Source organism: Episyrphus balteatus, chromosome 3 (assembly GCF_945859705.1).
Source record: "Episyrphus balteatus chromosome 3, idEpiBalt1.1, whole genome shotgun sequence".
NCBI lineage: Eukaryota > Metazoa > Arthropoda > Insecta > Diptera > Syrphidae > Episyrphus > Episyrphus balteatus.
Genome location: NC_079136.1, coordinates 125,871,964 through 125,895,328, shown reverse-complemented (window position 1 = coordinate 125,895,328; position 23,365 = coordinate 125,871,964). Strand labels below are relative to the sequence as shown.

Sequence of the window (23,365 nt, the reverse complement as noted above, 5' to 3'; positions counted from 1 at the left end):
TAAACAATTTGTATACTCTTTTTGACAAAACAATTGCGCAAGCCAGAAAAAAATATTTTCACTTTTGTACTTTTTCAAAAAGTGGTGTATGTAGTTAAGCCTTTAAGCCTGGTACGCTGCTCGCGCTAAATTTTAGCCGAGATAAAATTCCCATACAAGTTATCGACAATTTGTATGGGATCCATTTTAGCTCAGATAAAATTTATCGATAATTTGTATGGGAGCTAAAATTTAGCGCGAGCAGCGTACCAGGCTTTAGAAAAAAAAAATACGATAAAACTTTGCAAAAGGGAAGCTCAAAGATTTTAATACAAATTTTTTAACCAAAATCATAATTCCAATTGTGAATATACCAATGCCACAATCTTGTCCAACCTTATCAAATACTTATTAATAAGAAAACCAAACAGTCAGCCATCGCTGAAAAACCTACGGAATTTATACATATTACCTCCATCTCTTTCAATTAAGTTCCAATTGGGTATTTATCAATACCTTTATCTCTTTCAAACTCAAAGACTATTCTTCCATATATAAAAAAAATAAAGAAGAAAAATACTTTGACATACCGTTGGCTAAAAAACTTCAGTCGTTTTCGTTCGTGTGTGAAGAGAAAAAAAAAAAAAATCTTAAAAAATTTATTTCTTAAAAATTAATTTTCCATTTAATTTTTTTTAAATTCTCTCGAAAAGTTTCAATTCTATTAACAATTTATTTCGTTAAAAATATCTCCAAAATAAAAACTGAATTACATAAAAAAATTCAACGCGTGCCTGAATAAATAACGGAAAACGCAAAGTGAAAAAAAAAAATACCTCAGCAGTGAAAAAAAAAAATAATCATAAAAATACTTTTCTTCTCTTTATCTAGTTAGTTTTGTGTTTTCTAAATAATTAATTATTAAAATATACAATAAATTAAAAGATTCTCAAAGAAAATTTTCAATTATTTTTTCCAATTTTCCGAAATTATTTTTTATTTTCCTTTTTTTTTTCTCTTACCTTCATTGTCCATTCAAAATAATAAAAAAAAAAAGTGTCCCTTTAAGAAAATTTTACCTTAAGAGTGAAAGAGATCAATATATTTATTAAAAACAATTCCATACAAAAGGAAAGAGAAAAAAAAAACAATAATGGTGGTGTAATCACAGTTTTTCTTTTTCGTAAGGTAAATTCACAGTGAAGTGTCAAAAATATAATAAATATTTGTTGGAAGTGAAGTTATTTTTGGGAGTTTTTTTTTTTTTTTTCCATAAAATTATAAATAAAATAAACTACAAATAAGAAATCAATAAGTAATTAAAAGTGCAGTGTTTTCAATAAACTGAGGTACAAAAGTGCGTACAAAATTATCGAAATCTTCCCTTCTTTTTCCTCTCCACAATCGAAATTCCATTATTTGTGTGTTTCTACTCGATTCGACGAGGTTTTGTTTTGATAATCGTCGTCGCCGGGTTTTCTTGTTTTTTTGATTTTAACTTCAAGAAAAAGCAACAAAATTTCACATTTTCCGTGTGGAATAGTATGATAAACAGTTACAAAGGTAAGTTAATATATTAAATTGTTAAATTAACTTAAAATTGGTACAAAAACACATCAACATTCTCATCAGAAGAGAACCCAACAAAAAAAACGATTTTATAATTTCCAATCGGAATGTTTTTTACATCGCACATTTCTCACACATTTCGAAGTCAAGTCAAGAAGACGACAACGACGACGAAAATCGAAAAGCATTGACCTTGCCATAGGTCCTTAACACGAATTCAAACCAAACCAAACCAAACCAGCAACAACGTTGTTCACTTTATTTTACTTTACTTTACTTTACTCTCCCGGTCGGTGTCGGTGTTGTTGTTGTTGTCTTCGTTTCATCGTCACCGTGTTGTGGTCGTCGTCGTATAGTGGGGTAGAATGCCTTAAAACGTGGTATTAAACCAGCCGTTAGAAGCTATTGTATGCTTCTGAGACCCTTACTAGATCATATCAAAAAAGCTATTATTGCCACGCTCACTTAAACACATATAGCATTCGCACTTTTAATTAACCTAAACACAAATTAGTTTCACCTTTTAACAAATATAATTTCACCCTTTAGCAAATATATCGTCGGTATGCTGCCAAAACGCACTAAGTCATATTTTAAGGATTTTTAGATTTAAACGCAGAACGGTTCAGAATGATGATATCGATCTAGTAAAATACCACACTAAGAAATATTTGGCGTACTTTATGAATTATTTGAGGTATATTTTTGCACGAAGTCAGAAAAAATAACTTTAATACAGGCACAACGCACTAAGTTGACTTAGGGCCAATTTATTGAGCCTCCATTAAATTTTGAAATTTATCGCTTTAGTTAACGGCCTCGTTAAACTATTGTCGCCTTTAAGTATTCATCATTTAAAATTCATTTAATTCACTCTTCTTTAGTTAAAGTCCTTACTTTTAATGGAAACTTTAAATTTAAAACTCTGTTAAAAATATCCTAGGGATTTTTTATGTTGATTGAAAAATAATCTGTCAAAAGCTACAATTTTGTCAAATCAAATAGATTTGAATTGGAAGAAAAACCAAAAAACTATGACCCGTAAGTATTTTGCAGCTGAAAACGCCAGAAAATGCAAGAGATTAACGATATACCAGTGGTAACCAAAGAATGCTACAACCAACAATTGAAACCATGAGAAGAAGAAGGTTAAGTGAAATTTTTAATTTTTTCCATCGGTGTCAAATAACAACTTAAATTGAAGTGTTATCGGCAGTCATCTCGTATCATTGGTTTAGAAGTAAGCTTTATATCTCTTCTTCTCATGGCTTCAATTGCAATGTTATGTATGTATTATGCAGCATCTCAAAAATGATTAGTTTTGAAGTGGAGAATATAATCTAGTAGATCTAGTATTATCTGTGCGAAGTAGACAAGAAATGCATTAATTTCTTTGAATTTTGTTCTTTTTTATGGTACAAATGCATGTGTGTATACCTACAAAAAATTCTAGTCTGGACTTTTTTCATAATTGTGATGTTTTTTTAATAATTCTTTAGCTCATTTGACATTTTTCAAATAAAATAATAATTCAAATAAAAAAAATAAATGAAATGACATTTGACACTAATGGAGAGTGAATAAATAGAAATTCTGTTTAAAACCTCCATTAGCTCTAAAAATCCCTCTTAAAAGGTCGAATTTGGTGTTTTAACTAAAACTACTTTTAAATTTAATGCTCAATTAGTTAGGCCCAATTTATTCACTCTCCATTATATTTAAAGGCTCCATTAAAAATTATAAAACTGTCAAATCGCATACACATTTTAAAATTTCCCTTTTTTAATGGAGACTTTAAATTTAATGGAGTGTGAATAAATTGGGCCTTAATGATTCCAAACTTCAAAAAAATCCTTAAAAGAGACTGAATTAAACGAAATTGGTTTTTAATTTTAAAATTCCCTTTTTTAATGGCGATTTAAGTTTAATGGAGAGTCAATAAATTGGGCCTTAGGTCCAATTTATTCACACTCCATTAAATTTAAAGTCGCCATTAAAAAAGGGAAATTTTAAAATTTGTATGCGATTTGACAGTTTTATAATTTTTAATGGAGCCTTTAAAAATAATGGAGAGTGAATAAATTGGGCCTTAGTGCTTTTTACCTGTAACGCAAGAAAAATTAAATCAGTACCAGTTTATAGCAAGAGAAAGCATTAATGAGACTTAGGGCCAATTTATTGAGCCTCCAATAAATTTTGAAATTTATCGTTTTAGTTAAAAGCGTAGTTAAACTATTGACGCCTTTAAGTACACACCATTAAAAATTCATTTAATTCACTCTTCCTTAGTCAAAGTCCTTACTTTTAATGGAAACTTCAAATTTAAAACTCTGTTAAAAATATCCTAGGGAATTTTTATTTTTTTTGAAAATAAATCTGTCAAAAGCAACGATTTTGTCAAATCGAATATATATATTTGAATGAAGAATAATATAACAAACATAAAAACTGGTGCGTAAGCGAGGGTATCAAAGTGCCAGTGTTAACCAGAAACTGAAGGAATTGCAATTTTATGAGATGACAATATTATGCAGCATCGCAACCTGGCCGTGTTTCTTTGGAAGTGGAGAAGATGATTTAGTAGATTGTGCTCTTCTGCGTAGTAGATCCATTTTTTAAAAATTTGTTTCCATTCAAAATCTTTAGTGCAATGTTGCAATGAAATGGAAACGTCGTTTCTATTAAAACGACTTGTTCTAGGAGCGCCAATTTGTATTACTAATTTAGAACTTTAACATCGTAGTTCCCTCCGCCCTTTGCCCCTTTTCCGTATGGCAGGATAATTACTTTACTGGAACCTCAATATTGGTGTCCAAAGCAATTCTTTTTTGTGTCGTTTTAGGACAAATGACTAACGTATTGGGGTATTTATGTATGTCATAAACATGTATGAATCTTAACCGATTCTTAGCAATCGCCCGCGTGACGCTGATAAATTTACAAAAGTGTTAGAACAATCCTTTGAAGACATTTCATCCAATTTATTAATGTCTGGACTTTTATTCATAATTGTGTTTTTTTTTTTTTTTTTTTAATAATTCTTTAGCTCATTTGACAAACAATTTTTTTTTCAAATAAAATAATAATTAAACAATTTATAAAATGACATTTGACACTAATGGAGAGTGAATAAATAGAAATTCTGTTTAAAACCTCCATTTGCTCTAAAAATCCCTCTTAAAAGGTCGAATTCGGCTTTTTATCTAAATGGAGTTTTAAATTTAATGCTCAATTAGTTAATGAAGTCAAACTTCAAAAAATTGCTTAAAAGAGACTGAATTAAACGAATTCGGTTTTTAATTTTAAAATTCCCTTTTTTAATGGGGATTTAAGTTTAATGGAGAGTCAATAAATTGGTTAGTGAATTTCCTGTCTTCGAAACAACATTTTTAAATTTGAAAAATGACTTACAAAGTATCTTGTGAGGTAAATGTAAGAAAAAAGCGGTCAAATGTAAATAGATTAATACAAATTGTAAGTTTATCAGCGAGTAAAGACGACTTGAATTTTCTATATGAATCTTAATAACTTTTTAAAAATGAATTAGAATTCTCGTTCTTAACTGGCTTCAAATTAAATGTTTTCGATACGAAAAAAATAAACCGGGAATACTTCAAACTTAATATGAATTTGACCACAATTTACGAAACTTTAACGTTTTTAAGAATTTTCGAAGAGGGAGAAACCGTGTTCCTAATTATCTGCCGGTAAAAAAATGGCCAAGACTGTACAGGGTACACCGAACCTCTTAAATTAGCACAACTAACAGAAAGACCTGATTGATATATGAGTAATAATGGGTTAAGTCCATTTGAAATGTGTGCATTATTTTGAACTTTGAAAAGCCTTTTCTCAAGAACTAAAGGAACTTTTGAAATTAAGGTTTCCAAGATTTCTTTCTTGTATATTATTTTATATAGAACAAAACCCTTAACTTTAAAGACCTTTAAAAATCCGACTTATGTATAGAGAAGTGAACTTCATCCTTTATTATTCTGAGCGCCTCATTTGTAAGAAAGGTGTTATTCCTGAAATTTTTCATTCTTGGTTTTCATCATTACCATCACAAGGTTAGACAAAAGATTTCCTTACAGAACTAGATGTATTAGATGAAAGAGATTATTTTAAATTGCTTCCATTTTTAAAGCCTTCTTTTAATAGTTACTTATTTTTAATTCTTCTACGTTGTAAAATTTTTTGATTTAACTAGGTATAATTGAGAGTTTGTCCTTACTTTTGTGCTATAATGTTGTTTCCTTTAACTTCATATGCCAGAAAAGTATTCATTACGAACAAATAATTGCAAATTATTACAGGTAAAAGGCGCTAAGTCATGGCTTTTTCTACTTTTGTTCACATAATTATCATTTTTGTTATTCAAAAACCAAAAAAACTTTTTGGAAACTAATGTCAAAATGTTGAGTTTGTGTTTAAAGTGATTATCTGACAAATAACAGTTAACATTGAATTTTCACAAGAGAAATAATCTTAAAAATCGATTTACTCAAAACTATGTTTTTTTTGACTTTGTGCATTTTGGCTGCATAGCAACGATATAATATAATTAAACTAAAAGCAAATCAATTCTTTGCCGCCGGGTACAAAAGGGTTAAGTCACAAAATTGCACTTTCCGGGTTTCGATGAAATAAGATTAACCTCTTTTTTCTCTTTTATTTGGTATCAAAAACATAAATTTAGAACAACTCTTTTCTATAAAAATAAGAGGATCAATGCTCAAAAGTTCATCGATTAGCTCAACTTTACATTTTCAGGCAAACTATGTATGAATTATGACTTAACCTCTTTGTACCCGGCGGCAAAGAATTAAACCCAAAAGCAATTATAATTAAACTAATGCAAACTATTTAAACTTTTAGCAAATCTATTTAAACTAAACGCAAACTGATTTAACCTTTTTGGTAAAACTTGTAGAAAATGTATTTTATTTTAAGCAGGTAGGCAGGTTTGCGAAAATAATTCTCAAAATCATCTCATTAGGTAATATTACAAAACTGTCAAACTGTGTAGAAGAAATTCTTGATGTTGAATTTTTTAAAATTAATAATGAGTTCGGAGGATGATTCTACCAGCTGAAAGTGAAGCAAAAGGTGAGTTTTATGAACTAAATTGAAATGGAAAATATTAGTTTGTTAACAAAATTTCTAGACGAAACTCCCCCCAGACGCAACAGAGCTGCAAGAGGGACGACGTACTCGCGTCCCATTTTTTTTGAAAAGAAACAGCTTTTGGTAGCGTGCTATGAAGAAGGCATGACCATCAAAGATGCTGCCCGTAGTTCGAAAATGAATGAAAATACCGGTAAAACAATTATTAGAGGTTATAAAGAAAATGGTGAACTGCGCAAGGATCAACGGGGAGGAAAGAAATAACGAAAATTAATAGAAGAAGTCCTACTCGCAATAGAAGCCTATGTGGAAAGTAATCCGGGAATAACTGCCCGCAATATTCAAAGAAAATTACAAACGGAAAAAAACGTTGTAGTTTCAAATTCGACTGTAAGGAACGGTGTCCGTCATCTTAAAATCACTCTTAAATTAGCTTCAATAGAAAACGAACAAATGAACTCCCCACGTACAAAGATATATCGTCGGTGAAACCAGAAAAGTGTGTAACTCCAAATTTTCTGAGAATTAGATTTGAATGTCATCTGTTAGACAAACCTAATATCTACCGTTCCTTAAACTCAAAATCCAATTAAAGTTCATAGTTTTTTCTTTATTAGCAAATTAGAAAATGAAAACTCATACAAATGCCTTCAAAACGATTTTGTTTTTTTTGCTCTCCTATAAAATTTGCTAAAATGGAGTTACACACTTTTCTGATTTCACCGACGATATGCCGAAGAATTCACAGAATGGGCTTCTAACAATAGAAACAAAATCATTTTCATTGATGAGTGTGGATTCAATTTACATCTAAAAAGATCACAAGCACATTCAAAGAAGGGTTCCCGAGCTCGAGTTATCGTTTCTGCAGCTCGAGGAAGTTATTCTCATTGCGGCAATAAGCGCCCAAGGAACAGTTTAACATAAAATTTTGACAAACTCCACTTGTAATTCTAACAAGTTTTGTTCTTTCCTTTAAGAACTTAAGGAAAAACTAAATGGAGGATCTCTTAAAGATGACTTCCTTGTTATGGATAATGCCAAAATCCATAAAACTCAAGAAGTCCGGAACTTACTCTCTGATACGAATTTTTAGGTTAAAATTTTTGCCTCCCTACTCTCCGATGCTAAACCCGATTGAAAAATATTTTTCTAAAATTAAAACACATGCTCGACAAATTCTTAGTGACCTTAGTAGGGATCACAACTTAGTTCCTGTTATTGAAGAAAGTTTAGAACAAATAACCCAAGGTGATTGCGCTAACTATGTGATGGACATGTTTTTAATTATTCCAAAGGCAGCAAACGGACAAACTTTACTTTGAACACCATATTCTTAGGAAATTTTTATGTAATTTTACATTTTGAAATTAAATAAATTTGCGTTTTGGTTAAATAGATTTTGCGAAAAGTTTAAATATTTTGCTTTAGTTTAATTATATTTGCTTTAAGGTTTAATTGATTTGCTTAAAGTTTAATTATATTTTGAAATAAATTTGCTAAAAGGTGAAATATATTTGTGAAAAGGTTAAATAATTTGTGTTTAGTTTAAATAAAAGTGCAAATGCTATATTTGGGAATTAATAAAAAAATTCAATATTTTTCAGATTGAAAAGTTATTTTAAGGTTAAAGAGACTCAATAATGCACTAATTTTTTATCTCGACCTAATTTTAATCCATGCTCTCTAATACCTTTACCTTAAGTGCCATTCATATGGATATGCGACCTGCGTCTGCGAATTGCTAATGTCGTTTTCGATTGGTGGTCCGGAATGCTTCTTGATGATTCTTAAAGTTTTTCATTGGCGTCGGATGACAGTTCTTCTTCTGGAAAGAAGAGAGTTTTTCTTCTGATTTTGAAATTAGAATCCACAGAATCAGAAACATTCACAAATTCAAACCTTTAACTGGTCCCATCAAACATTTCCCTTCAGAACTGAATCATATAATAATAATCGTTCACATAAGTGAACAAAACCTTCATTTATTCAATTCAATTCTGAACCTTTTTGAGTCCTTTCTCCTGGGTAGCGTGGCAACACATTCGAATCATTTTTATGGTTCATAAATGATCTGGGATTTCTCCACTTAAGAGAACGTAAATATGACATTCACTAAATGTGAATAAATGTAAACGCAGCCAAGATATACCTTTTTTGTGGTTTTACTTTGTGCGCATTCACAAATTGAATCTTTGTTCAGACATTCATTTTTGATCCAGAAAAGTGAATGTTTTTCCAATAAATATTCTTCACATAAACTGGACGTTTAGTGGAACAATTTGATGTAGCTTTGGCTGTAGCTTGTGGCGCTGTCAAAGTTAAAAAGTATGAAATTAGTATATTGGTGCCACTGTGGCTGTAGCAAGGAAATTCGCTGTGGTACAAGTTGAGTCGACTTTTACATGGCACAGTTCTAGCTTTTTGGCACATTACTCCTGAATCACAATGTATATCGAGATTTTTATTTGTAAAAATAGTTTAATGTCTCTGTTGGTCATAAGCACACCATTTTTTTTTTACTGAGATTTCTTTAATAGATGGAATATAAAAAGGACCTCAGAAAATGTTGAATGTTTTTTCAAAAAAGGCTTTTTTGGGTATGTTCATATTCGAACAATATATTTTATACTCGAATGGAGTTGTATGAGCTCATGAGACGTTACCCAAATATGCTTAATACCAAGTTATGATTAGGAATCGAACTACTAAGGCCTTAGGGTTTAACAACATATATAACAAGCTGAAGGCCTCTATGACCTTAGGGTAACACCAAGACGCCAAATCATTCATCATCATAATCGGTTTTGTAGTTGATTGTTCCGAAAGGAAACGAATAGACGAACATGAGCTCACAATTTGCCGTCAAAAATGCGCCATTTTGATTAAAAAAAAAACCAAATGTCCAATGTAAACTCATAAAAAAATATGCATTTGCATGAAAATCCGATCCCTAGTAATAAGCATCAAAACATAATTCTAAAACTCAATATTTGGTTTTGCTATTAATTTGTATGGTACTTCAACTAAAAAAAAATGTTTTCAGTAAAGCAGACAGACCCATTACATCTCCTGAATTAATTCCAGTTATTGGGGTATCTTGTCCCAGTGTGCGTCGTCGTGGTCTTCTCTATTCTCTCTCAGATAAAGTTGATTTTTCGTTTTGTAGTTGTTGTTGTTGTTGTCAAATCGAACGAAGTTGATGATGATGAGACGACGAACGATGACGATGATGGGCTGGCAATATACACAATAGCGCGGCACCGAGAGACCGCAGAGTGGTAGGTAAACAGGAGAGAAAAGGGAACAGCATTTTTATAATTATACTAAGAAATGAAATTACAGGTAATTATTCACACGTACAGAGTTTGGTGTTGGTACCTACACAACCTAGCTAGCTAACCTACCCGTCTGATGTTTAGTAGACTGGGAGATCTGGAAGTGTGAGCACATTTTCATAAGAAGGTTCGAGTTTTGATGTGACGATTCCTTCTGAGTGGTGTCACGTTTTATTCTTCTTCTTCTCAGTGAAATGGTGGCGCTGGCTGGTTTGAGTGCTCGGTCGGAAACAAGGTCCTTTCCAATTTAAATTTGACCAGTTTCTTGATAAGGTTTTCTCGGGTGGAAAATTTTAGTTATTGGATAGTGTCTGTAGGTCTTTTGTATTGTATTTTAAATCAACAGGTACGCTATATTCCAATTGGCACTCATTAATTTGATGTCTTTTTTTTTGTTTCCTATAAGAAGAAAGACGGAATAGTTGAATCTCCATCACATGACAAATTTCTAATTAGAATAGATGTGTGATAGTTTTTTTTACAGGCTTTTGTTCTAATTTATTTTAAGTTGGTACTAGGCAGGCATGCAGGTGGTTTTTGATTGAAGCTGAAGAACCACGTGTTTGCAAAATTGGATTTAAAGGTTACATTTTATGGTTACATTCCTTTTGCTGATATAGTTTTGAGTTTTTTTTTTTTACCCTTAAGCTTTGCATTGTTTACACTCTTACAAAAATTCGAAATTCACAAATTAAAGTTGATAGAAGTAGGATACATTAAGAGCCTTTTTATTCACTAATTCTCAACTTGAAATAAACTCTTAAAGCTCCGTGAAGCCGGAACTGCGACCTCAAAATTAGTCTAGTTCGTTTGTCCACCTTTTGTCCACTCTTCAAAAAAAAAAATTTAAGATCAAATTCATTTTCATTAATTTTGAAAAAAAAATTTTTGTTGGGAATTTTGAAGACTTTTGAATTTTTCAGTGCAAATTTTGTATTTGGATATCTCCTAAGTGTAGAGTGAACAAACGACGATTTTTGTTATATGTAAAGAACTCAAGGTGGACAAACGATGAATTTTTGAAAAAAAGTAATTTAAAAAAAAAATTGTTTTTTTGAATATTTTCAAAACGTAGGGTAGGCAATTGACTTTTTTTGGTGTATGTAGAAAACTCGAGGTGGGCAAATGCCGTTTGAATTTTGAAAAAAAAAAAAAAAAAAATATTTTTTGGTGATTTAAAAAAAAGATTGAATGAAAGTTGCTCGAGAAAGACAAACGATTGCAATTGGCTTTGTACGTCTTTCTAAAAATTTGAGCGTTTTAGGCGATTTTTCATTTTTCACACTTTCTATAAAAAAATAAAATGGTTTGACGTGTTATTAAGAAGAAGAAGGAAACACCTTTTTTTTTTTTGAAATAAATCGTTGCAACTTCTCCACCTTGACCTGAAAATACTCCTTGTAGCCCCACACTAGAACACAGTACAGCATTCTTGTTTTTGAAGCCGCTTCGTGAACTTTGAATTTAACTCGGTGTCGAATAGTTTCAGGTACGGCTGTGGAAAACTGCGACCAAGTTGAATTTATAGAATTTTTCGAAATAGTTAGTCTTTCATCGTGGTGTTGCAACCAAGACATGTTGTAGTGGAGTTATGTATAACACCAAATATATTTGGCGTATAACTTAATTTTCATCGTTTTTGTTCGAAAATGAAGGTTTATTTAATAAAAACTGTAAATTTTTATTTTAAGTATTTTTCATCGCTAGCCACTACCTTTTCCAATTTTTCTGGCAAATTTATAGATTTCGTGGCAATAGAACAGCTAAATTATTTTTGAGGCAAAGAATGATTTAAGCCAATTTCGAATACACTGTTTTAAAGTGAAACATATTCCGTTTTAAGTCGAAAGATATTGAATAATACAACTCCCGAATGAGAGTTTCCTTAATTGGTAGACCTATCAGTCTCAAAACTTTCAAAAAAAAAAATAATACAACTTATGGATTTCCTTTGTTTTACTTTGGCTCCAAATCTAACAAAGACACATTTCCAAATCCGAATACTTAATTTAATTTTTGTGTTTGTCGGGTTATCAAATTTCATTTAAATTTCCTCAATTGTTTCAACATTAATGTATAACTTTTTTGTTGCACCACCATAATTCACAGAACAAAACGAAAAAAAAAATTACTTCCTCATTTTAAAAATTTTCAACACAAAAAAGAACAAATCGTGTTTGGCATTGATAAATTATATTTTTGTTAAACATGAAGCTGCAAACACCTGCATGATGCCGGGTAGCCCTATGTACGACTATAAAGTAAAAAAAAACTTGATATCACTTTCGTCTATGAAGTTTCAACACCAAAGAGACAAACAAAAAAATGCTCTATTTGCTAATTTTGGGTTCTTTCATAATTTTTTCTTAATTCTTGCTAAATTTTTTTTTGTATGAATAAGCATTTTTAACTTTTTTCATGGACATACAGAAAAGCTGAGGTGCTAAAAAAACTTGTTTCAGGGCGAGTGAAGCGCCCTGGTTAAAGAGGTTAAGTAGCAGGCCTTAAACCTAGCTGGTTTAACTTTTAACTCAAATAGCAGTCTTTCCAGTGTGGACTTGACTTTTTTAATATTCCTATAAGCTATAGTTTGGGTTCCTCAATCGCTAGTTTCTTTGGTATCACACGTCTAAATGAGTCGGATCTTCGCCCGACAGCATTTTAATACCCTTCTAACCCCATAACTTTCCCTTTTTCACTCTAATATACCTCAAGTCTCAATAAAAAGCATTTTATAATGCAAATTTTTGAAAAAAAAAAAAACAGAAAAAAATTCTACAAATTCCCAGAAGAACTATAAACAATTCCCACATTACGACATTCACCTTCGACATGTTTTGTCAGCTTTCAAAATAAAGTTCAACCGAATTTAGATTGAATTCAATTTACAATCCAACTTCAACTAGATTCCTTATTTTATTTTTATTTCATTCAGTTTTTTTTTTTTTGTTTTTGTCTTTTTGTCAACCATGTATCTGGTTCCCTATACTAAATGGTTCACGTGTGACAGAAGCAAAAATGTTGAATTACCCATACACACTGCATATAAAAATGGCTCTATTTCATTGCGATGAAGACCAAGACCGAGAATACTCTGACGACGACACGTTAAATAATATAAAATGAAATCAAACGAAACACTCTCAGCTGGCGCATTGGAATACAAATTTGTCATTGTGATTGTGTAAGAGGCCACAAAATGTGCTCCACTGCTTCTAGAGTTAGTAATGGTTGCTTGTTTTTTTTATTTTTCAGGCCAAAGCCATGCCGGAGAAGTCGCCACAAAGCTTTAGAACGCGTTCTATCTAAACATCAACACATGTTGGGTTCTCGTTTCTCGTTGTCGTTCGTCGTCGTCGTTATTGTCCATTGTCGTTGTCGTAGTCGTAGTCGTGTAGAGTCATATTCTCGGACATCGTCAGACTCTCGACTCGGACTGGGACAACAGAGCAAAGCGAAGGTAAAATAATAAGCAGGTAAAGGTAACCAGCACCAGCAGAAAGAAACAGAAAGCTGAAACACTGCTAGCTCAACAACCACCACCATCAGCACAGTTCGCCAATAACGAACGAAAATAACGAAGAAATACAAAAAAAAAAAATGGCCAAAACGGGGTGATTGACTGCCGAAAAAATTCTAAACCAGCAAAAATGCTTGCTGTGAGTTCTCAGTTGTTCTCGGCGATTCTCAGTTTTTGGTTTCGCTGCTGCTTCCAAAGTCTTTTGCCTGCTTTTCTATTCCGCAACTGAATTCTGAATTTTGATGAAGCTTTATTTTTTTCTTCAGTTCTTGTTGTTGTTGTTGGTTCTTCATATATGCGGGACTGCTGCTCCATCAAACCACCATTAGGCTGTGCGATACATGTTATTTAATTTAATGGTGGTTGTGTGCCATGCTGTCGGCCCAGTCTGGGACTGATTTGATCTGGGAACGGGGAGTAGTAGTGATTTTTCTGAGAACTGCATTAGTAGTAGAGTAGAACATTTTTGGGGGCATAAAAGTTTTTTTTTTTTTTCAATTTTATTTTGTTGTTGTTGCTTTTGTCTTGTTTCGTTAACTTGTGATATGTTTTTTATGAGCTGTTCTTGGTTTCATTCTTTCAAGCGGTGGTGTCCAGTGTTTTGGTAATAGGAGATGAATAGAGCATTTTTTTTTTTTCATTATAAAGCAAAAATTTTGAATTCATGTCAAGGTGTAGGAGGTTTTTTTTTTAACATTTTTATATTGGTAGTAAAATTCATCATGGTCGTTAAATTGGTGTTTAAGGGCTAAACAACAAGTGTAAGAAGAAGTTCATCAAATTTGTTTATTGGCCTGAAGGGATTTTCTTTTAGTTTTTTTTGTAAATAAACAATATAAACTTCCTACTGTTGATATCTTTTTGCTGACAGAATATTTTGTTAGGAGGCAATATAATGAGACAAAAACAAAAAACAAATCACGAATCGCTGAGAGAAACAATATGTATTAATACCGTTTGGAGATAGGTTAAGACATTTCTAGGATGATAACAAATATCCTTTTAATAACACGGGTCTCAGACACGTCTCGGAACTTGGACGCGTCTTGGAGCTTGGACGCGTCTCGGTCGCGTTTTGGATGCGTCTTCGAAGCGTCTCGTATGTGTTTTGGACGTGTTTTGGATGCGTTTTGGACGCGTTTTGGACGCGTTTTAGACGCGTTTTAGGCGCGATTTGGACGCGTTTGGAACGCGTTTGGGACGCGTTTTGGACGCGTTTTGGACGCGTTGGGACGCGTTTTGGACGCGTTTTGGACGCGTTTGGGACGCGTTTTGGATGCGTTTTAAACGCGTTTGGGACGCGTTTTGGACGCGTTTTGGACGCGTTTTGGATGCGTTTTGGACGCGTTTTGGACGCGTTTTAGGTGCGTTTTTAACGCGTTTTTGACGCGTTTGGGACGCGTTTTGGGTGCGTTTTGGACGTGTTTTGGACGCGTTTTAGACGCGTTTGGGACGCGTTTTGGATGCGTTTTGGACGTGTTTTGGACGTGTTTTGGACGCGTTTTAGACGCGTTTTAGGCGCGTTTTGGACGCGTTTGGGACGCGTTTTAGGTGCGTTTTGGACGCGTTTTGGACGCGTTTTGGACCCGTTTTAGGTGCGTTTTGGACGCGTTTGGGACGCGTTTTGGATGCGTTTTGGACGCGTTTTGGACGCGTTTGGGACGCGTTTTGGACGCGTTTGGGACGCGTTTTGGACGCGTTTGGGACGCGTTTTGGACGCGTTTTGGACGCGTTTTGGATGCGTTTTGGACGCGTTTTGGACGCGTTTTAGGTGCGTTTTGGACGCGTTTGGGACGCGTTTTGGACGCGTTTGGGACGCGTTTTGGACGCGTTTTGGACGCGTTTGGGACGCGTTTGGGACGCGTTTTGGACGCGTTTGGGACGCGTTTTGGACGCGTTTTGGACGCGTTTTGGATGCGTTTTGGACGCGTTTTGGACGCGTTTTAGGTGCGTTTTGGACGCGTTTGAGACGCGTTTGGGACGCGTTTTGGATGCGTTTTGGACGTGTTTTGGACGCGTTTTAGACGCATTTGGGACGCGTTTTGGATGCGTTTTGGACGTGTTTTGGACGTGTTTTGGACGCGTTTTAGACGCGTTTTAGGCGCGTTTTGGACGCGTTTGGGACGCGTTTTGGACGCGTTTTGGACGCGTTTGGGACGCGTTTTGGACGCGTTTTGGACGCGTTTGGGACGCGTTTGGGACGCGTTTTGGACGCGTTTTAGGTGCGTTTTGGACGCGTTTGGGACGCGTTTTGGACGCGTTTTGGACCCGTTTTAGGTGCGTTTTGGACGCGTTTGGGACGCGTTTGAGACGCGTTTTGGATGCGTTTTGGACGTGTTTTGGACGCGTTTTAGATGCGTTTTAGGCGCGTTTTGGACGCGTTTGGGACGCGTTTTGGACGCGTTTTGGACGCGTTTGGGACGCGTTTTGGACGCGTTTTGGACGCGTTTTGGATGCGTTTTGGACGCGTTTTGGACGCGTTTTAGGTGCGTTTTGGACGCGTTTGGGACGCGTTTTGGATGCGTTTTGGACGTGTTTTGGACGCGTTTTAGACGCGTTTGGGACGCGTTTTGGATGCGTTTTGGACGTGTTTTGGACGTGTTTTGGACGCGTTTTAGACGCGTTTTAGGCGCGTTTTGGACGCGTTTGGGACGCGTTTTGGACCCGTTTTGGACGCGTTTGGGACGCGTTTTGGACGCGTTTTGGACGCGTTTGGGACGCGTTTGGGACGCGTTTTGGACGCGTTTTGGATGCGTTTTGGACGCGTTTTGGACGCGTTTTAGGTGCGTTTTGGACGCGTTTTGGACGCGTTTGGGACGCGTTTGGGATGCGTTTTGGACGTGTTTTGGACGCGTTTTAGACGCGTTTTAGGTGCGTTTTGGACGCGTTTTGGACTCGTATTAGACGCGTTTTGGACGCATTTTGGAATCATTTTAGGGGCGTTTTGGACGCATTTTGGACGCGTGTAGGACGCGTTTTGGTTGTGTCTTGGAAGCGATTTGAACGCGTCTTTAACTCGTTTTGGTTCTAAACTAGCACATACAGCTATGGACAAAGAAATAGCACACTTTTGATTTTTCTTACAAAAATTGCATTTATTTGGGACCTTTTAACTTATATATTATAATTTTTACATCAGGGCATGCATTAGCTTATGGGAATTCATAAAATTAATAATTATAAATTATTTTATTTCAATTCAATTTTTAAAAATATAATATCTAGAGAATACCCTTTTTTCTTGTGGACAAAGAAATAGCCCACATTCCGAAAATCATAAAAATAATCATTTCTAAGCAAAAATTCTTACAATTTCCAATAAATTCAATACTACTAAGTTAGTTACTTTGTAGTAGACCGCAGTTTTTCAATGTTCTTTCGCACCTCTTTGGTAAACTTTCAACTAACGTCTGGTATCCACTTTGTGGAGTACGGTACCACGCTTCTTTGATTCAGGCCCAAAGATCGTTTGAATTTTTGAATTTCCTTTTCCCACGCTTAACCTTAACATCAATTTATAAGTTTTCTATGGGGTTAAGATTGTGAATTTGAGATGGCTAGGTGCAAACATCGATTTTTTCGTCCGAAAACCTATCTTGTACTATTTCTGATGCATGTTTGGGTGATTGTCATGTATGAATATCTAATTAACTGGCGAGAAATATGGTTCCTCGGTATTCTAATGTAATATTAAGACAAAAGAATTTATCAATTTTGCCATCCACCTGACCAATGGGTCCTTACCATGCCAGGAAAATGCGCCCCAGACCATCAAATCCTATCCTCTTAGTTTCATCGTCTTGAGATAATACTTTGGCTTGTCCTTTTAACATTTTAGGCGATGGACAAATGTTTTGTCATCGGTTCTAATGCGGTTAACCTTTATTTCATCACTCCAAAAGACTCTCATTAAAAACTGCATGTTTTTATTCAGATGTTTTTTAGCTAATGTTAGGCGATCTTTAATGTGTCTTTTTATATCATTTGATTTTTCTTGCTTACCTGTCTGTACAACTCAGCATCATTAAGTATCCTTCTTAAAAGTCTGCTTGACACTTTTTTCGCCGAATTCTAAATTTAATTCGGGCAAAATCGTGCGAGATGACTTAAAAGGCCCACATTTGCGTTTCTTTGTGATCGCTCTATCCACTCGTATGGAAGTTTTGCGGAGAAGAAGTTAACGCAATTTAATTTCAGAGTTTAAATTTCTATTTGCTCTTTCCAAATAAATGGCTTTATCCATCATTTATTCGAAAAATTTAGAGTTTAAGCTAATTAAGAAGGATTTTTCCCTTGACTATGAGGCTCGAAAGTAATTCTCCCTTTTTTCGCAGTTTAATGATGTTTTCTGCCTATTTTTTTCAAAAATACTTGTTAATTAAATAGTAGCAATAAAATGAATGCATTTTCGTCTACAACTTTTGAACGCGGAATAAAAACTTAACGGTTAAACAAATGTGTGCTATTTCTGTGTCCACTAGCGAAAGAGACAGAAAAAGCATTATATTGCTAGTGCAAATAAATATAGAAAATAACGGTACTTTTAAGATATTTTTGTCTCCATCACTTTATTTCGATAATATACCAAAAGAAAAAAATTTATAAAAAGCATTCCTAATATCTAAAATTCGATTCGCATGATTTTTCTCAATAGTGTGCTATTTCTCTGTCCATGGCTGTAATTAGCACTAAAAGATCCAATAAAAAAATATTTTCTGTTCACCTTACTCTGAAAACTTGAGGGACATGATAAAATTTTATTAGGAACTTCAGTTTTACAGAAGCTTCTCAAAAGAAGTATATATGATGAAAATTTAATTATTATAATTATAATAATTTTATTTCACTTTTTAAGATACGTATTTTGGAATGCCTCAGGAGACTCACCTGGTACCTGTGCTTTTTAATTTTAAATTCATTCTTGAATTTGTTTTTTTTTTTAACTAAAAATGATCAATATTCAACATCCTTTGGCCTGAATTGAATTTGTGTGAAGAAATAAATGCATTCTTATGCATATAATCTTAATTGAATTCACTTCCAAAAAAACAGCTTCAAAAGTACCATGGTCCCTAAAATTTTCAAAAGACCTACAAGGTGTTATTTTGAGCCATTAGTTTTGTTTGCCATAAATCAAGAGTGATAAACCGCCAAAGTTTAAAACCTGAATTCCCTTAAGCTACCACGTAGGTAATCATCACACATCAATCGCATCTCATTACTTCTCCCAGTTTTATATCCAAATCACTCATTTTTATAGCTTAAGTCAACTACCAAACTAACAACAACAACAAAAGAAATAAAAAAAAAAAAGAACCTATCACCGACTTGCATCTGATTCCTTTGGCTTCTGCTGCAAACCGTCAGCCGCAGCAGCAGCTGAAACCGCTCCTTTTTTTTGCAGTCGGAATTTTTTTTCAGTTTCAGTTAGACTTTTGTACGTGGAAGGCGCCCATCTTACTCAACATACATAAATATCTATGCCTGTTGTATAGAGTTCGTATAGCTTTTTTTCCATCATCCTAACAAGAACAAGAAACAAAAAAATCCCACATTTATATTTTATATCATGCATTCATTATTTTCTTTTATTTCCCACTTTTATTTGAACTCGACGAAAAAAAAAAACAAAAACAATGCATAAATACAGGACAACACAATATGCTCGAAAATAAGCGCAAGAACAACCCACAAAACAAAACAATTCTACTTTAAAGTAGAACACAAACTTGTTGTAGATGTAATATTCTTTTTTGAGTGAGTAGTTTCTTCTTCTTTTTCTTCTTTTGGTGCTGACTGGCTGCTGTTGCTGCTGATGCATGCGGCTGCTTTGGAAAATAACCTTCAAGATTTATGCGATGCTTGCGCATTTTATTCAATGCTGCTGATGTTTTTATTCACGTTTATATTTTTTTTGATTGTTTTTGTTGTAGATAGTCTTCTTTCATCCAAACCAACGATTATATTCCGCAGTTAGTGTGTGATGGCCACTTATACTCTCATTTCGCTGATTATGAGAGAGAGATGAGAAATAATTTTGAGATGATGAAACAGATCTCACTTTTCACATTAGCATACAAAAGAATATTGTGTAGAAGAAGTGTGACTTTTTATTTGTTACTTGTGTGCCCTATAGAGAGAAGACTCTTTTAATGTCCTTTATATGAATGAATGCGTAGTTGGACATTTGTTTTAAAATTCTGCTATGTTTTGTGTTATTTTGTTGAAAAAAATATCTTGATAACATCTTTAGATACTGAGATATTAAGAGTACCTCAAGGGAGGCGTTAAGGGCCACTATTGTTTAAGTGATTAATAGTATTTTGTTTGTTTGTTTATGTTAATAACTCAGTGAATAATTCACGATTTCCTAATTGCTGGCATAAAGCTCGTGGCTCTTGAAATTAAAGGCTGGATGAATTGGTCAGGCAACGATCATTCTTCAAGACTAACTTGACGAGAGATCAAACATTCCGGAACTTAAATTTAATTTTATCCAAGTTCTGGGTCAATGTTTCGAGAAAGATTATAAACATTCCCGGCATCGGGATCGCTCTTATCCGGGCTTCGGATAAAAGTCGCTTTGTGTGGAAAAAAGGCTAGATGGCAAGGATCATGTCTTTGCTAATCACCTAAGGAAATATCAAGATCTCCGGCATTTGGAATCACTCTTATCTGGGTTCATGGGCTCAGGATCAGTCTTATCTGAAATTCCTATCAAAGTCGGTTTGCGCAATTTAAAATGCTGGATAAATTCGTCGGGGAAAGGTTAAATATTCGGGAACTGGACATCACTGTTATCCGGGTTATCCGTCAAAGTCGCCTATGCAAAATGAACGCGTAGATAAAAAGCCCAGACAAGCATTACTTCTGCATTACTCATTTGGGGAAAGATTACACATTCCCGCAATCGGGACCACTTTTATCCGAGAGTCGAATAAAAGTCGCTTTGCTCAAAACGAAAGAGTAGTTTAAAAAAAAAAATCTGAAGCCCTTATTCAGCCGAATAAAATGTTGTTAATTTTGTGTGCTCTACTAAACATTTTTTCTTTCATATCTTTTAAATTTTTTGTGATTGGTTTTCAACTCTTTTATAATTTACTATACATTGTTAAATGATTAAAAAATATTTGGCCACGTTATTTGTTCCTGAGATATTTGAAGTTCCGCAGGATAGACACTTTAGACCACTACTTTTTCGCTATTTTTAAATGTTGCTTTTATTTTGTATTTCTCTTCAGTGCTTCATAAAATTTTCAAACTCTATTCATTATTAGTGAACAAAGCAATAGTATTTTACTTTGATCTTTTTAATTACCAAACCCTAATCCCCCCCATTTTTACTAAATAAATCCTTTTCTAGAAAAAAATAAATAAAATAAAAACCCTTGAGGGTTACTTAAGTTTTTAAGACTATGTCGATATACCCCCTTCAATTAACCACTCAGTTCTCAGTATATTACCCACTCTAGTGTATGTTCGTGTTAAAAATATATTTTACTCTTAATCTTCATATTTGAAGGACGAATTTATAAAAGGATATGAAAGTAAATTTGCTTGTAATCACTGTGGGTTGTCCATATTATTACGAAACACGTTTATTGTGTTTGCCAACTTTTTTTGTTGTTGTTGTTTTCTTCTCCTTGTTCTTTCTACAGAACGTGTCCTGTTCTATGAATATACAAAAATATACAATATTCATATGCTATTTTGCCATTGTTTCCTAATTATATTTTGTCATTTAAGTAATAATATTCAAAAAAAAACAAAATGAACAAGAAGAAGAAGAATAATTCAAGTTTTTTTTTTTGTAATTTCCAATTATAATTAGTTACATTATTACAAGGAGGTAGGTATCCATTGTGAACTTTTCTTTTTTTGCGACGACAACAAGTACGACAACGGACGACTAGGTTCTCGATGAAAATGATGATGATGGTTTGCAATTACAATTTGCATGTTTTCAAAGTATAGTTGCCTGCCAGTGGAGCATGTGGTTCCTTTTGGACAAGGCTTCCTTGATGTTCTCTGTTTTCTCTCTGTTGCATGCAGCAGCGGCAAAAGCAATTGCCATTGAGAATTCATTATCCTTGTTGTGTGTTTCTATATATATTCGTATTCGTATGTTCTTATATGTGTGTCCTTTATTGTTGTTAAATCCTAACACACAACAAACAACTTGTGATTTGCTCTCGTTTTGGGTGAAATCAAAGTCAAATTGTACCTCTGTTTTTTTTCTACCATACAAGTAAACAAAGGTGAACAGTCAAAGACGATTATTTGCTTAAAGAAAATTTTACTCCAACTTCCACACGTTTTTAAAACAAATAAAAAGTTGTTAATTGTGTTTCTTTTATATCTTTTTCATTTTTTGTGATTGGTTTTTATTTCTTTTATAATTTACTTTACATTTTAAATTTTCCTTTTCAAAATGTGATTCAAAAATATTTGATCACGTTATTTGTTCCTGAGATATTTGAAGTTCCGCAGGATAGACACTTTAGGCCAGTACTTTTTTCGCAAATTTTGAATGTTTCTTTTCGTTTGTATTTCTCTTCAGTGCCTCATTAAATTTTCAAACTCTTTTCATTAGCAGTGCACAAAGCAATTGTATTTTACTTTGATCTTTTTAATTAATTTGTCTGTTTGTTCTAATTTCTTGTCTAAAATACTTGATTGATTATTTTGAAACTTGGTGGAGAGATTTGTTGCTTTACCTAAACGAACTTAAGCTACTTTTTTTCAACATTTTGTTAAAAATACAAAAAATGCCCGAATAATAAAAATTCTGAATAAATTCCTTTTCCAGTTAAGCTGAATTCACTGTATATATCATTATATATATTTATTTTAACGTTTGAAATTGGTGTTGTTGTGGAAAAAGTAATGGAAAACTAGTTAATGGAAAATTTAATCAAAGTCAAATGGAAATTGCATGCAACATTGATGTCAGGATGAAAACACGGTTTAGTGTTGGCCTTTGTGAAGGTTTCTGTTTTCTACTGATGGCTGTGAGCTAGTAATAGTGCTAAGGGTTTCTTTTTTTTTTTATTGTTTCATTTTATATATAAAATTGGCCATGGAAACTTGTAACCAATTCCAAGGAATATGAGAAAAAGTATTCTCATTAATTCTTTTTATAATCATACAAAAAAGTCCTTTGTTAAATTCTATATTCGCTTGTAAGTTTGGAGAATTTCATTATCATAATCATACAAAAAAATGGAATTTATTTATCATTTTTTGATTGTTGAAAATGTTACTCAAACTTCAATTAAATCAAAAACTCTTTAAATGTAATTCAAGAACCACTTTGAATAAAATAAAAGTAATTTAAAATTTCAAAGTGAAGTCTCACTTCTGATCGACGAAAAAGATTTCAATAAACGGAATTGTATAAAAAATGAAATTGAGCTTTCAAAATTGTTTTTCCGAGTATTTTTTCCGTAATTTAATTAGTTTCTCAGATAATTGATATGCCTCAAGGGTGACATTTAAGGCCTTCACTTTTAAGAATGCTTTTCATTATTTCTTTTGATTAGGTCATAGATTTCTCAATATTCTAGGCCTCATTTCTCATTTCTAGGCCAAATTTCATTGTAAAATAACCACCTATTAATTAGTTTTGACTTCCTGATAATTAATATTCTTATACATACATAGATATCAGAAGTCATAATTTTTTTTAAAAAGTTAAGTATTCACTAATAAGCAGACAAAAAAGTCTATATTACCAACTTGAATTATAAATAAACCGCGAAAAGCAATCAATTTTTCTTTTGTCTATTTTGTCTAGTCCTTTTTCATACGAATTCGCATGTGTTCTTGTTTT

General features: G+C 33.3%; 1 protein-coding gene across 4 annotated transcripts in view; it reads left to right on the top strand.

Moving 5' to 3' along the window:
* The first annotated feature begins 890 nt into the window (after positions 1–890).
* LOC129916819 (neurogenic protein mastermind) overlaps positions 891–23,365 on the top strand; it is a 222,790-nt gene continuing 200,315 nt past the window's right edge. For all 4 annotated transcript variants that reach the window (XM_055996976.1, XM_055996979.1, XM_055996981.1 and 1 more), the window contains exon 1: positions 891–1,542. The gene's annotated coding sequence lies outside the window, so the exon portion shown is untranslated. The remainder of the gene's footprint in view (positions 1,543–23,365) is intronic.